Below are 15,650 nucleotides of genomic sequence, written 5' to 3' on the forward strand. Positions count from 1 at the left end.
ATCGTATAATCATGCCCACGGATACTTGAGGTGACATTGGAGTATCTAGGTGACATTAGGGTTTTGGTTGATGTGTGTCTTAAGGTGTTATTCTAGTACGAACTCTAGGGCTGTTTGTGACACTTATAGGAATAGCCCAACGGATTGATTGGAAAGAATAACTTTGAGGTGGTTTCGTACCCTACCATAATCTCTTCGTTCGTTCTCCGCTATTAGTGACTTTGGAGTGACTCTTTGTTGCATGTTGAGGGATAGTTATGTGATCCAATTATGTTAGTATTGTTGAGGGAACTTACACTAGTGAAAGTATGAACCCTAGGCCTTGTTTCAACACATTGCAATACCGTTTACGCTCACCTTTATCATTCGTTACCTTGCTGTTTTTATATTTTCAGATTACAAAAACCATTATCTACTATCCATATACCACTTGTATCACTATCTCTTCGCTGAACTAGTGCACCTATACAATTTACCATTGTATTGGGTGTGTTGGGGACACAAGAGACTCTTTGTTATTTGGTTGCAGGGTTGCTTGAGAGAGACCATCTTCATCCTACGCCTCCTACGGATTGATAAACCTTAGGTCATCCACTTGAGGGAAATTTGCTACTGTCCTACAAACCTCTGCACTTGGAGGCCCAACAACGTCTACAAGAAGAAGGTTGTGTAGTAGACATCAAGCTCTTTTCTGGCGCCGTTGCCGAGGAGGTTAGTGCTTAAAGGTATATCTTTAGATCTTGCAATCGAGTCTTTTATTTTATTGTTTTATCACTAGTTTAGTTTATAAAGGAAAATTACAAAAAAAATGGAATTGAGTTTGTCTCATACGCTTCACCTTTTTAATATCTTTCGTGAGTATGATGGAAAGGATAATTGTGCTCAAGTGCTAGAAGAAGAAATCTATAAAATGTTTGGCACTAAATATTTTAATGATGAGCATGATTTCAATGTTGTTAGCATGAACTCCTTGAATATCCATGATTCTAATGATATGCAAAGCCACAAGCTTGGGGAAGCTATGTTTGATGAAGATGATATTTTTTGTCCCCCAAGTTTTGATGAGCAAATTTATTATGATGAAAGCATGACTTCTATCTATGATGATTATTGTGATAACACGTATGCTTTAAAGAATAATGATAACCATGAAACTTGTCATCTTGATCTTAATTTTCAATCACATGATAGTTATTTTGTTGAGTTTGCTCCCACTATTATTCATGAGATGAATTTTGCTTATGTGGAGAGTAGTAAATTTTCTATGCTTATGCATCATGAAAGTAATTCTTTATGTGATAGCTATATTGTTGAATTCATTCATGATGCTACTGAAATTTATTATGAGGGAGGAATATATGCTTGTAGCAATTGCAATAATATCAAGTTTCCTCTCTATGTGCTTAAAATTTTGAAGTTATGCTTGTTTTGCCCTCCTATGCTAGTTGATTATTGTTCCCACAAGTTGTTTGCTCACAAAATCCCTATGCATAGGAAGTATGTTAGACTTAAATGTGATAGTCATATTCTTCATGATGCTCTCTTTATGTTACAATTCTTATCCTTTATGTGAGCATCATTGAAATCATCGTGCCTAGCTAGGGGCATTAAACGATAGCGCTTGTTGGGAGGCAACCCAATTTTATTTTAGTTCCTTGCTTTTTGTTCCTGTTTAGTAATAAATAATTCATCTAGCCTCTGTTTAGATGTGGTTTTATGATTTTAATTAGTGTTTGTGCCAAGGAGAACCTTTGGGAAGACTTGGGGGAAGTCTTGTTGATCATGCTGTCAAAAACAGAAACTTTAGCGCTCACGAGAATTGCTTCCATTTTTATTTGGAGAGTTCTATTTAGTTAATTCTTCTTGCAGGTGATTAATAGATAAATTCCTCAGGTCCAGAAATTTATTTGAGAATTTCATGAGTTCCAGAAGTATATGTTTGATCCAGATTACTACAGACTGTTCTGTTTTTGACAGATTCTATTTTCGATGTGTTGTTTGCTTATTTTGATGAATCTATGAGTAGTATCGGAGGGTATGTGATGCGACCTTCAACATAAAAATGAAGGCGCGAATGCTTTCCCAATCTTTCACGGTACGGTGTCACCAGGAACGATGTGGCACTCGCGATCGGTAGATGCAATCACCACGGAAACAACACGCACACCCAAGAGAGGAAGTACGTGGACGATCCTCCATGGATCAGCAACAAACTAGAGACGGCATCTCTAATCCCTCGCCAAAAACACGAAGCAATAATTTAAGCTCCTCGATAGAAGCACACGAATTAACTCTCTATGGGGAGATACCCCGGCTTGCCAGCCTTTGTTCGACAACCAAAAATAAAACTGCCCCCTAACGATCCGATGTGATAGCTATAAATACTAGTCCAGCCGGCCGGACCGATCGGAACCGACTTGTACTACCTTCTTCTAAAAATCCTAACCGAACCTATTCTTGCTTAATTACAACCGGACAATTAGGCACGTAGGCCAATTAACCTTTCCTAAGAAAAACGTGTACATGCTGGAGTCCTTTGCTTGGACGCACACGTTACATGCATGTAGGTTTCTCTCGGTAGAAATTAACATACACACTTTTGGACCCAGCAAACGTACGGAGGCCAGGTAATCCCTTCTGCAGTTTACCTGTCCATGTTGTACAGTCTGACAATCTCGTCATTTTAACTTGTGGACGCAGTGCAGGCACAATATACTTCTCCTATCTTCCTGGCTTATTAACAAGATCAGTACTGACAACACAAGGGGTCACATCATCCTCCCTACCTTGAAAGAAAACCATCCTCGGTTTCGTCCTATACTTTGCAGATTTTTTTTGAAGACCTCGACAGTGCATTTTATATCCTTTGCATCCTTAGGAAGAATAGTGCAAAACTCACCTTTATGCATAAAAGTGTACCTGTTTGTTCACCCGTGATGAAGAGCATTAACATCATGCTGCCACGGACGCCCCAAAATAAGGTGACAAACATGTAGTGGCATGACGTCGCATTCCACCTTATCAACATAGCCATCAACAGAAAAACGAACCTTCACCTTGTGAGTTACCTTCACTTTGCCCACATCATTGATCCACTTCATATAGTATGGTTTTGGGTGCTCCCATGTTGGCAAAGAAAGAGACTCCACCACATCCTTGCTAATCATGTTGCTAGCACTGCCGCCATCAATTATTAGTTTGCACACTTCTCCCTTGATGGTACATGCAGTTTGAAAAATACTTCGCCGTTGTCCTTGTTCAACAATGGTCTTGTCATCTCGCTGGACCTTATGTGCTAGCAAACTCTCCATATCAGGATCATCTTGAGGATAACATAGTATGGTATCACCATGACCTCTTTCAATTTCATCCTCTAACTTAGGCATCTCATCTTCAGATTCTGAAATATATTCCGCATCAACAAGTAGAACCCTGCGTTGATTGGAACATTCATGCTTCATGTGTCCACGTCCTCCACACTTGTGGCAAATAATATTACGGTGATGCGATGACGTCGCACTAGATGAAACCTGAGAAACCTCCTTTGGCGCAGCCGCCACTTTGCTCTGTTCAATGCTCCCGACTTATAAGAAGGAATCGGTTTAGCACTAAACCCACCATCAATAGGAGAAGAACCATGTCGCCCACTATTGTAAGTTGGACGAGTCTCTGAAACTTGCTTCTCCAATACCCAACGTTCAACACGCTCCGCTTGATGAAGTAACTCATGGATATCATTATATTGCATTAAATCAACACGGTCGCGAATCTTTTCTTCTAACCCCTCAAAGAAACGTACCATGGTCGCCTCCACAGACTCACGCACAGCTGTATGGATCATCAAAACTTGCATCTCCTTATAGTACTCATCAACTAATTTTGTACCTTGCACTAGACGACGGAGTCTACTATGAAGCTGGCGAGTGTAGTAAGCAGGCACAAAACGTTCCCTCATGATTCGCTTCATGTCAGCCCATGTCGCTGGTCGCTCGTGAGTATGGTTCTTATTATCCCACCATACAAGAGCATACTCTGTAAATTCCATAGATGCAACACGAACCTTCTTCTCTTCGGAGTAGTTGTGACCATCAAAAATCTGATTTACGCGCATCTCCCACTCCAAATATTTCTTCGGGTCAGCACAACGTCCAGAGAATTAAGGTATGGTTATCTTGATTCGACCCAAACCATCATCCTCGTGGGCACCATTGCCGCCATAGTCACGGCGCCGCCCAGCATGGCGGTGAGCCCCAGCATCATGCCGTGGTCGGTGAGGTAAGCCTCCACGGGCATCAGAATCCTCAGAAAAATCACCATCATCGTCGTTGTCGCGGTCACGATGTTGCCGTGGTGCCACATCTCTCGCCTGAAGGCGCTGAACTGCTGCGGTGAGCCGATTAAGACTCTCAGTCACCACCCGTAGACTATCAGTGCGCTGTCGGTCGCTGGCAGTCAAACGCTCGTTCAACCTGTCCTCGACGCCTACAATATTTGCAGACAACTCCTCCACCCTTGTCCCAAGCTTCTTGTTGGCTCCCTTGATCACCATCAGATGAATACGCAAATCATCACTTATCTCCAAACCCTCCGGAAGCTCATCGACCTCCTCATGATCAGATTTGTCATGCTGCGAGTTCACCATCTTTCAAAAAGTTGAATCAAATAGCAGGATTTTTTTTTACCGTGATCAACCTTGCTCTGAATACCACTTGATGCGACCTTCAACAGAAAAACGAAGGCGCGAATGCTTTCCCAATATTTCACGGTACGGTATCACCAGGAACGATGTGGCGCTCGCGATCGGTAGATGCAATCACCACGGAAACAACATGCACACCCAAGAGAGGAAGTACGTGGACAATCCTCCACGGATCAGCAACAAACTAGAGACGGCGTCTCTAATCCCTCACCAAAAACACAAAGCAATAATTTAAGCTCCTCGACAGAAAAACACGAATTAACTCGCTACGGGGAGATACCCCGGCTTGCCAGCCTTTGTTCGACAACCAAAAATAAAACTGCCCCCTAACGATCCGATGTGATAGCTATAAATACTAGTCCAGCCGGCCGGACCGATCGGAACCGACTTGTACTACCTTCTTATAAAAATCCTAACCGAACCTATTCTTGCTTAATTACAACCGGCCAATTAGGCACGACAATTAGGCACGTAGGCCAATTAACCTGTCCTAAGAAAAACGTGTACATGCTGGAGTCCTTTGCTTGGACGCACACGTTACATGCATGTAGGTTTCTCTCGGTAGAAATTAACATACAGGCTTTTGGACCCAGCAAACGTACGGAGGCCAGGTAATCCCTTCTGCAGTTTACCTGTCCATGTTGTACAGTCTGACAATCTCATCATTTTAACTTGTGGACGCAGTGCAGGCACAATATACTTCTCCTGTCTTCCTGGCTTATTAACAAGATCAGTACTGACAACACAAGGGGTCACATCAGTATGAACCATAGAGAAGTTGGAATACAGTAGGTTTAACACCAATATAAATAAAGAATGAGTTCATTACAGTACCATGAAGTGGTGATTTATTTTCTTATACTAACGAAGCTTACGAGTTTTCTGTTAAGTTTTGTGTTGTGAAGTTTTCAAGTTTTGGGTAAGGATTCGATGGACTATGGAATAAGGAGTAGCCCGAGCCTAAGCTTGGGGATTCCCAAGGCACCCCAAGGTAATATTCAAGGATAGACAAGAGCCTAAGCTTGGGGATGCCCCGGAAGGCTTCCCCTCTTTCGTCTTCGTTCATCGGTAACTTTACTTGGAGCTATATTTTTATTCGCCACATGATATGTGTTTTGCTTGGAGCGTCACTTTATTTTGTTAGATTTTTCTTGCTGTTATTTAGAATAATGTTTTGCATATTTTATTTCAATAAAAGTGGCATTGATAGCCTTTACTATGCCTATGTTATGAGTATACATGTTGCTGTTTGAAAACAGAAAGTTTACCGCTGTTGCAATAATTCCCTAGAAAAGTCAGAATGTGATAAAATGTTGAAACCTTTTGCATATTAATATCTGATAAATTTACTACAGTGGGAATTTTATTTCATAATTTTTGGAGATAGGGAAGTATGGATGTTGCAGCATTCTTTACAGACTATCCTGTTTAGGCAGATTGCTGTTATGTTTGCATTGTTTGCATATGTTTGCTTCTTTAATGATCCTATTTGAGGATATGACTATTAAATATGCAGAGGCATTTAGTATACAATGTTGAATAATAATTTTAGTGATTTGCTACAGTAGTGTATGATAAGGTTTTTGCAATGGTTTATACTAACTTATCTCACGAGTCCTTGTTGAGTTTTGTGTGGATGAAGCTTTTGAGATTTAGGGAGACCGTGATATGAGAGGAATTAAGGAGACACAAAAGGTCAAGCTTGGGGATGCCCAAGGCACCCCAAGATAATATTTCAAGAAGTCTCAAGCATCTAAGCTTGGGGATGCCCCGGTTGGCATCCCACCTTTCTTCTTCAACAATTATCGGTTAGTTTCGGTTGATCCTAAGTTTTTGCTTCTTCAAATGATGTTTGCCCTTCTTAGATGCCATTTTATTTTGCTTTTCTTGCTGCTTGAATAGAGTACCAAGATATTAAATTATTAAATGTTAGAGAGTCTTCACATAGTTGCATAATTATTCGACTACTCATTGATCTTCACTTATATCTTTCGGAGTAGTTTGTCATTTGCTCTAGTGCTTCACTTATACCTTTTAGAGCATGGTGGTGGTTTTATTTTAGAAATAGATGAACTCTCATGCTTCACTTAGATTATTTTGAGAGTCTTAAATAGCATGGTAATTTTCTTAAAATCCTAATATGCTAGGTATTCAAGAATAATAAAATTCTCTTATGAGTGTGTTGAATACTAAGAGAAGTTTGATACTTGATGATTGTTTTGAGATATGAGGATGGTAATATTAGAGTCATGCTAGTTGAGTAGTTGTGAATTTGAGAAATACTTCTGTTGAAGTTTGTGATTCCCGTAGCATGCACGTATGGTGAACCGTTATGTGATGAAGTCGGAGCATGATTTATTTATTGATTGCCTTCCTTATGAGTGGCAGTCGGGGACGAGCGATGGTCTTTTCCTACCAATCTATCCCCCTAGGAGCATGCGCGTAGTACTTTGTTTCGATAACTAATAGATTTTTGCAATAAGTATGTGAGTTCTTTATGACTAATGTTGAGTCCATGGATTATACGCACTCTCACCCTTCCACCATTGCTAGCCTCTCTAGTACCGCGCAACTTTCGCCGGTACCATAAACCCACCATATATCTTCCTCAAAACAGCCACCATACCTACCTATTATGGCATTTCCATAGCCATTCCGAGATATATTGCCATGCAACTTTCCACCGTTCCGTTTATTATGACACGCTTCATCATTGTCATATTGCTTAGCATGATCATGTAGTTGACATTGTATTTGTGGCAAAGCCACCGTTCATAATTCTTTCATACATGTCACTCATGCATAATTGCATATCTCGGTACACCGCCGGAGGCATTCATATAGAGTCATACTTTGTTCTAGTATTGAGTTGTATCATTGAGTTGTAAATAAATAGAAGTGTGATGATCATCATTTAATAGAGTATTGTCCCAAAAAAAGAGAAAGGCCATAAAAAAGGAAGGCCAAATAAAAATAATAATAAAGGCCAAATAAAAAAAGGAGAGGCCAAATAAAAAAATAAAAAATAAAAGGGACAATGCTACTATCCTTTTTCCACACTTGTGCTTCAAAGTAGCACCATGATCTTTATGATAGAGAGTCTCTTGTTCTGTCACTTTCATATACTAGTGGGAATCTTTCATTATAGAACATGGCTTGTATATTCCAATAATGGTCTTCCTCAAAATGCCCCAGGTCTTCGTGAGCAAGCGAGTTGGATGCACATCCACTAGTTTCTTTTGTTGAGCTTTCATACACTTATAGCTCTAGTGCATCTGTTGCATGGCAATCCCTACTCACTCACATTGATATCTATTGATGGGCATTTCCATAGCCCGTTGATACGCCTAGTTGATGCAAGACTATCTTCTCCCTTTTTGTCTTCTCCACAGCCACCATTCTATTCCACCTATAGTGCTATGTCCATGGCTCACGCTCATGTATTGCGTGAAGATTGAAAAAGTTTGAGAACATCAAAAGTATGAAACAATTGCTTGGATTGTCATCGGGGTTGTGCATGATTTAAATATGTTGTGTGGTGAAGATGGAGCATAGCCAGACTATATGATTTTGTAGGGATAGCTCTCTTTGGCCATGTTATTTTGAGAAGACATAATTGCTTAGTTAGTATGCTTGAAGTATTATTGTTTCTATGTCAATATTAAACTTTTGTCTTGAATCTTATGGATCTGAATATTCATGCCACAATTAAGAAGAATTACATTGAAATTATGCCAACTAGCATTCCACATCAAAAATTATCTTTTTTATCATTTACCTACTCGAGGACGAGCAGGAATTAAGCTTGGGGATGCTTGATACGTCTCCAACGTATCTATAATTTTTGATTGCTCCATGCTATATTATCTACTGTTTTGGGCAATATTGGGCTTTATTATCCACTTTTATATTATTTTTGGGACTAACCTATTAACCAGAGGCCCATCCTAGATTTGTTGTTTTATGCCTATTTCAGTGTTTTGAAGAAAAGGAATATCAGACGGAGTCGAAACGGAACGAAATCAACTGGAGAAGTTATTTTTGGAAGGAAACACACCTGATGGACTTGGACCCCACGTCAGAAGATACGGGAGCTGCCCACGAGGGTGGGGGGCACGCCCACCCCCTAGGGCGCGCCCCCTGCCTCGTGGGGCCCCCGTGGCTCCCCTGACGTGCTTCTTCTGCCTATATAACTCCATATACCCTAAAACTTCCAGAACGGACAATAGATCGGGAGTTCCGCCGCCAGAGGCCTCCGTACCCATCGAAAACCAATCTAGACCCGTTCTGGCACCCTGCCGGAGGGGGTAATCCTTCTCCGGTGGCCATCTTCATCGTCCCGGTGCTCTCCATGACGAGGAGGGAGTAGTTCTCCCTCGGGGCTGAGGGTATGTACCATTAGCTATGTGTTTGATCTCTCTCTCTCTCTCTCGTGTTCTTGAGATGATACGATCTTGATGTATCGCGAGCTTTGCTATTATAGTTGGATCTTATGTTTCTCCTCCCCCTCTTCTCTCTTGTAATGAATTGAGTTTCCCCTTTGAAGTACTCTTATCGGATTGAGTCTTTAAAGATTTGAGAACACTTGATGTATGTCTTGCCGTGGATATCTGTGGTGATAATGGGATACCACGTGCCACTTGATGTATGTCTTGGTGATCAACTTGCGGGTTTCGTGACATTGGGAACCTATGCATAGGGGTTGGCACACGTTTTCGTCGTGATTCTCCAGTAGAAACTTTGGGGCACTCTTCGAGGTCCTTTGTGTTGGTTGAATAGATGAATCTGAGATTGTGTGATGCATATCGTATAATCATACCCACGGATACTTGAGGTGAGATTGGAGTATCTAGGTGACATTAGGGTTTTGGTTGATGCGTGTCTTAAGGTGTTATTCTAGTACGAACTCTAGGGATGTTTGTGACACTTATAGGAATAGCCCGACGGATTGATTGGAAAGAATAACTTTGAGGTGGTTTCGTACCCTACCATAATCTCTTCGTTTGTTCTCCACTATTAGTGACTTTGGAGTGACTCTTTGTTGCATGTTGAGGGATAGTTATGTGATCCAATTATGTTAGTATTGTTGAGGGAACTTACACTAGTGAAAGTATGAACCCTAGGCCTTGTTTCAACACATTGCAATACCGTTTACGTTCACTTTTATCATTCATTACCTTGCTGTTTTTATATTTTCAGATTACAAAAACCATTATCTACTATCCATATACCACTTGTATCACTATCTCTTCGCCGAACTAGTGCACCTATACAATTTACCATTGTATTGGGTGTGTTGGGGACACAAGAGACTCTTTGTTATTTGGTTGCAGGGTTGCTTGAGAGAGACCATCTTCATCCTACGCCTCCTACGGATTGATAAACCTTAGGTCATCCACTTGAGGGAAATTTGCTACTGTCCTACAAACCTCTGCACTTGGAGGCCCAACAACGTCTACAAGAAGAAGGTTGTGTAGTAGACATCACGAAGCTCTTTCATGTAGGCCTCATCGGCAGCCTCGGCCTCGAGGCGCTCCCACGCCTCGCGGTCCTCCGGCGCCATAGCCGAGCTCACCACCCTGGCTCCGGTGGAACGAGGTCGACCGGACGTGTGTCTAAGGGGAAATTGAGCCTAGCCGCCGCGCCATGGTAGCGGACCTGCCAGCGGTCGTACTCCATGGTCGCGAGCTTAGCCGTGTGGAAGCTACCGAGCCACCGGCGGGTGTGGGTCTCTCGATCTGTAATCTCGGCGACCCACGTCCCCCACCGCTGCTGCCGGACCCCGAGGTAGGACCTCATCAGCTACCGGGTCCGAGGGAGGACATGGAAGTCCTCGAACTAGCATAGGGGCGCGGCGGCGGGCAGATCAGGGGACCGGCGACAGCGGATCGAGCCCGCGGAGGACGACGGGGACACCTTGGCGGCCACCTCGCCGGCGTCGGGTGAAAAGGCCGCGATAAACCTCTTTTTGGCCATTGGCTCCTCGAGCTCCCCGGCACACAAGCAGGGGTTGAGGATGGAGGCGCCGGCGATGGCGGTGACCTACCAATGGTTTCGAGGGTTGTGTGTGTCTGTGTGAGCGGGCGTTTTGTGGAGTGTGTGGTGTGTGTGGAGGGGGGGCAAGGTGGTGTTTGAGGAAATACTGCGGCAACTGAAAATTTTACTAGGCGGGAGTAGCAAGGCGGGGCTACTAAAAATTTGGATCAAGGGCGAGCAGATATTTTTGAGATTGCGAGGGATGCAGAGGCGGGAGTAAAATGTCGGGGCTACTGAAAATTTGAATCAAGGGGCTGAAGCAGAGCGGGAGTAACAGACATCGCACACGGTCCGCACATACTAATCATGTGCTGTCAAACATTAAAACCTTCCAGGCGGTAGATATTTTCGAGATTACGAGGCAGTAATATTTTCGAGATTGCGAGGGATGCAGAGGTGGGAGTATTTGGGGAGCGAGCTAGTGTGCTTGACACGCTGGGTGTGGACTATAGCCGACGCACCTTCTCGTGTAAGCCATAGGCGTACTATACACCGATGGTGCTCCAAGATATTTTGTACTACATCTCACACGGTTGGTGATAATAAACTGTGTGGGATCTACTTGATTTGAATTACATAATGGGGTCATAGCGGCAATGGATGGTGTTTGAATTTCTAGAACTTTTATTTGCAGTGAACATGCAACTATATGTGTGTCGTAAAAGAATTGGAATTATTCAGGTTTCGTTTGGACATGTTATACATTAAACTAGTTTTATAGCTATTTCAGATGCACAATTCAAAATTAAACTACATGCACATGCTCCGATACATATAAATTGGTTGAAAGGTCAAATATGTCTCCTTGGGTGCATGCTTAGGTCCCATGCAAGAAATGGGAATGAATTTCAAACACCAGGGCATTGTTGATTGCCGGCAAAACGATGAGATACCTGGTTTTTAAATTCTAGTAAATCCAGAACTCGTCTGAAATTGATGAAACTTGGCATGGTATCATGGAGCGGCATTCAACATGTCGTGGTAAAAAAATGTCCCATTTGTGGCAGGTTTGGGTATAAGCTTCTCACAAACCAGAGCTTCTCACAACAAGCCTGATGGTTTCGATACGGAACGTGCCACCTTTGGGGATGAAACGATATCCGTTGCCTCTTATTGCTTTCAAAAAATTTCTAGTGTCAACATAGAACAAAATGAGTGTTTGTGTTAAGTTTTGGAATTTTCGTGGTTTGTTTGGACATTTTTATACATTTACTGGGTTTTCTAGGCATTTTATGTGCATAATTCAAATTTGAAATGCATGCACATGCTCCAGTGCATATAAATTGTTTGAAAAGTCAAATCTGTGTCCTTGGGTGCATGCTTAGGTCCCATGCAAGAAATGGGATTGAATTTCAAACACTAGGGGACTGTTGATTGCCGGAAAAACGCTGAGATAACTGGCTTTTAAATTCTAGTTAATCCAAAACTCGCCTGAAATTCATGAAACTTGGCATGCTATCATGGAATGGCACCCGACATGCCGTGGTAAAATTTTTGTCCCATTTGGGGAAGGTTTGGGCATAAGCTTCTCACAAACTAGAGCTTCTCACAACAAGCCTAATGGTTTCGGTACAGAACGTGCCACCTTTGGGGACGAAACGATATCCGTTGCCTCTTATTGCTTCTAAGAAATTTCTAGTGCCAACATAGAACAATGGGAGTGTCGTGTTAAGTTTTGGAATTTTTCGGGGTTTGTTTGGACATTTTTATACATTAACTGGGTTTTCTAGGCATTTTATGTGCATAATTCAAATTTGAAATACATGCACATGCTCCAGTGCATATAAATTGGTTGAAAAATCAAATCTGTGTCCCTGGGTGCATGCTTAGGTCCCACGCAAGAAATGGGAATGAATTTCAAACACCAGGGGATTGTTGATTGCCGGCAAAACATTGAGATACCTGGCTTTTAAATTCTAGTAAGTCCAAAACTCGTCTGAAGTTCATTAAACTTGGCATGCTATCATGGAATGGCACCCGACATGCCGTGGTAAAAAAATTGTCCCATTTGGGGCCGGTTTGGGTATAAGCTTCTCACAAACCAGAGCTTCTCACAACAACCTGATGGTTTCGGTACAGAACGTGCCACCTTTGGGGATGAAACGATATTCGTTGCCTCTTATTGCTTTCATAAAAATTCTAGTGCCAACATATAACAACAGGAGTGTTGTGTTAAGTTTTGGAATTTTGCGGGGTTTGTTTGGACATTTTTATACATTAACTGGGTATTCTAGGCATTTTATGAGCACAATTCAAATTTGCAATACATGCACATGCGCCAGTGCATATAAATTGGTTGAAAAATCAAATATGTCTCCTTGGGTGCATGCTTAGGTCCCATGCAAAAAATGGTAATGAATTTCAAACACCAGGGGACTCTTGATTGCCGGCAAAATTTTGAGATAGCTGGCTTTTAAATTCTAGTAAATCCAAAACTCGTCTGAAATTCATGAAACTTGGCATGCTATCATGGAATGGCACCCGACATGCCGTGGTAAAAAATTTGTCCCATTTGGGGCAGGTTTGGGTATAAGCTTCTCACAAACCAGAGCTTCTCACAACAAGCCTGATGGTTTCGGTATGTAACATGCCACCTTTGGGGACGAAGTGATATTCATTGCCTCTTGTTGCTTTCAAAAAATTTATAGTGCCAACATAGAACAACAGGAGTGTTGTGTTAAGTTTTGGAATTTTTCAAGGTTCGTTTGGACATTTTTATACATTAACTGGGTTTTCTAGGCATTTTATGTGCATAATTCAAATTTGAAATACATGCACATCCTTCAGTGCATATAAATTGGTTGAAAAATCAAATCATTGTCCTTGGGTGCATGCTTAGGTCCCATGCAAGAAATGGGAATGAATTTCAAACACCAGGGGACTGTTGATTGCCGGCAAAACATTGAGATACCTGGCTTTTAAATTCTAGTAAATCCAAAACTTGTCTGAAATTCATGAAACCTGGCATGCTATCATGGAATGGCACTGAACATGCTATGATATTTTTGGTGTCCATTTTGAGAGAAGGCGCACCCGAATAACAACCAACAAAGGCATTTTGAAAAAATAGCTGCCACTTTAATATCTCAAACGTTTGTATAATTCAAACGGTGTGTGTTCTGTTAACCATTCACATGACCCCACGTGCCTTGGTTTTAATGGCTATAGGAGGTACCGTGCGGGCAGCTGCTTGACTGAATGGGAGGCATGTGAGCGCAGTCCGGTGCGCAGGCTTATCGGGAAGTGTGCAAGTTGTTCAATGCAAGATCTGTGCATCTCTTCAACGCAAACGGTTCAGATTATGATATGCAAATTAAAGCCAGACTTCAACGCTAAGCCAAGAGACACTACGATTTGTCCAAATATGCAGCTAAAAATCAATAGCACTATCTATTTTTTGCAACTAAAATTTAGTAATTAAGCATAGATTTCATTCATACAGATTAAGCAGTCATTCTCACCAGGAAGCGAGACAACCTTGGACCGCCGCCCGCCTCGCTCCCACTGGTCTGTATTAATGGTGCCGTCGAGCGGCCGCATCCCCCATCCTTGCCACACACACACAATCCACTCTCTCCGCCTGCATCCTCGATGCCGCTTTGAGTGCTCAAAGCCGTCAGTGTATGAGGATGCCGCCGAAGCGCCCCATCGGAGGGAGTGGTGACACCGGGGCTGCTGAAGCACCGGAGCACGGCGTGAATATGGAGAAAGAGGTTTCCGTCGCCGCTGACGAGGTGGAGAACGAGGCTGCCAACAAGCGGAGGCGGGTCGAGAAAGAACCGCAAGCGACTCCAGCGGGCCTAGACTTCATCAACAACCTCCCCAATGATATGTTGATACTCATCATATCCCTCCTCGCAATCAAATATTGGGCAAGGACAGCCGCCCTTTCCCAGCGGTGGTTCCCCCTATGGCTCCTCACCCTTGTTCACCTCCTCGACGCCCACGAGCTCTGCCATAGCTATCGCTAAAGCTTGGATGCGTTCTCCCAGATCCTTGGCAGTCACCATGGCCCAATCAAAGGCCTTATCACGGACAAGTTCTGTTCCAATGGCAAGGGCTGAGCCAAGCTTGATGAGTGGTTCCGATCCCCCGCCATAGATCAGCTCGAGAAGCTCAATTTTAATGATGGGCATATGCGCTTGCTGCCAACGTCCGTGCTCCGCTTTGCGCCCATGCTACGCCTTACCTAGTTCATGAACTGCCATCCCCCCCCCCTTAATGACGCGCCCACTCTTTTTCTACCACGGCTGAAGCACCTCGAGCTCGTTGTCCTCTGCATCCCAAAGGATGACATGGAGTGCCTTCTCCGCGGCTGTATTGCACTCGAGTTCCTTCGTCTTCAGGCGATGAATTGGTCGAGTACCTTGCACATCACCTCCAGGACTCTCCGGACTATTTATGTGTGTTGCTGGTGCTGCAATGAGAGATCACAAAAGGTGGACCACAATATGGTCATTGAGGACACACCTTCACTTGAGAGATTACTTGTAGTTGATCAACAAGGTCCAACAAGAATCAATGTCATTTCTGCACTGAAATTGACAGTGGTGGGCTACTCGTCTGTCAAACACTACAACTTTCAGGTACAACAGTCGCCTTGTACCTCTCCTTCTTGATATAAACGTTATTTCTAGTTTTGAAGATGTATGTTCGTCTGTCATCCAGCAAAGCTTCACCCAGATTATGGGCACAGTGAAGGTCTTGGCACTTGAATCTGTCGCCCCCAACCTGGACCAAGTTGTCAGTTGCCTGAGATGCTTTCCGTGCCTGAAGAAGTTGTATATCGAGGTGATGTTCCTTTCCTGTTAAATGTTAACAATAAGGGAGTTCAATTTTTTGAACCTTTTCCCAAGTTTACAATGACAATGTACTATGATTTCTGAAGGAATTTTGGAGGATTTCAGGACATACA

The 15,650-nt window shown here is 42.8% G+C and overlaps 1 pseudogene; it reads right to left on the reverse strand.

Annotated features, from left to right (window-relative positions):
• Positions 1-1,197: 1,197 nt before the first annotated feature.
• On the reverse strand, positions 1,198-4,468 carry LOC147990435 (uncharacterized; annotated as a pseudogene).
• Positions 4,469-15,650: the final 11,182 nt, after the last annotated feature.

The sequence above is a fragment of the Triticum urartu genome, chromosome 1A (assembly GCF_056163025.1).
Source record: "Triticum urartu cultivar PI428250 chromosome 1A, HENAU_Tu73, whole genome shotgun sequence".
NCBI classification, from domain to species: domain Eukaryota; kingdom Viridiplantae; phylum Streptophyta; class Magnoliopsida; order Poales; family Poaceae; genus Triticum; species Triticum urartu.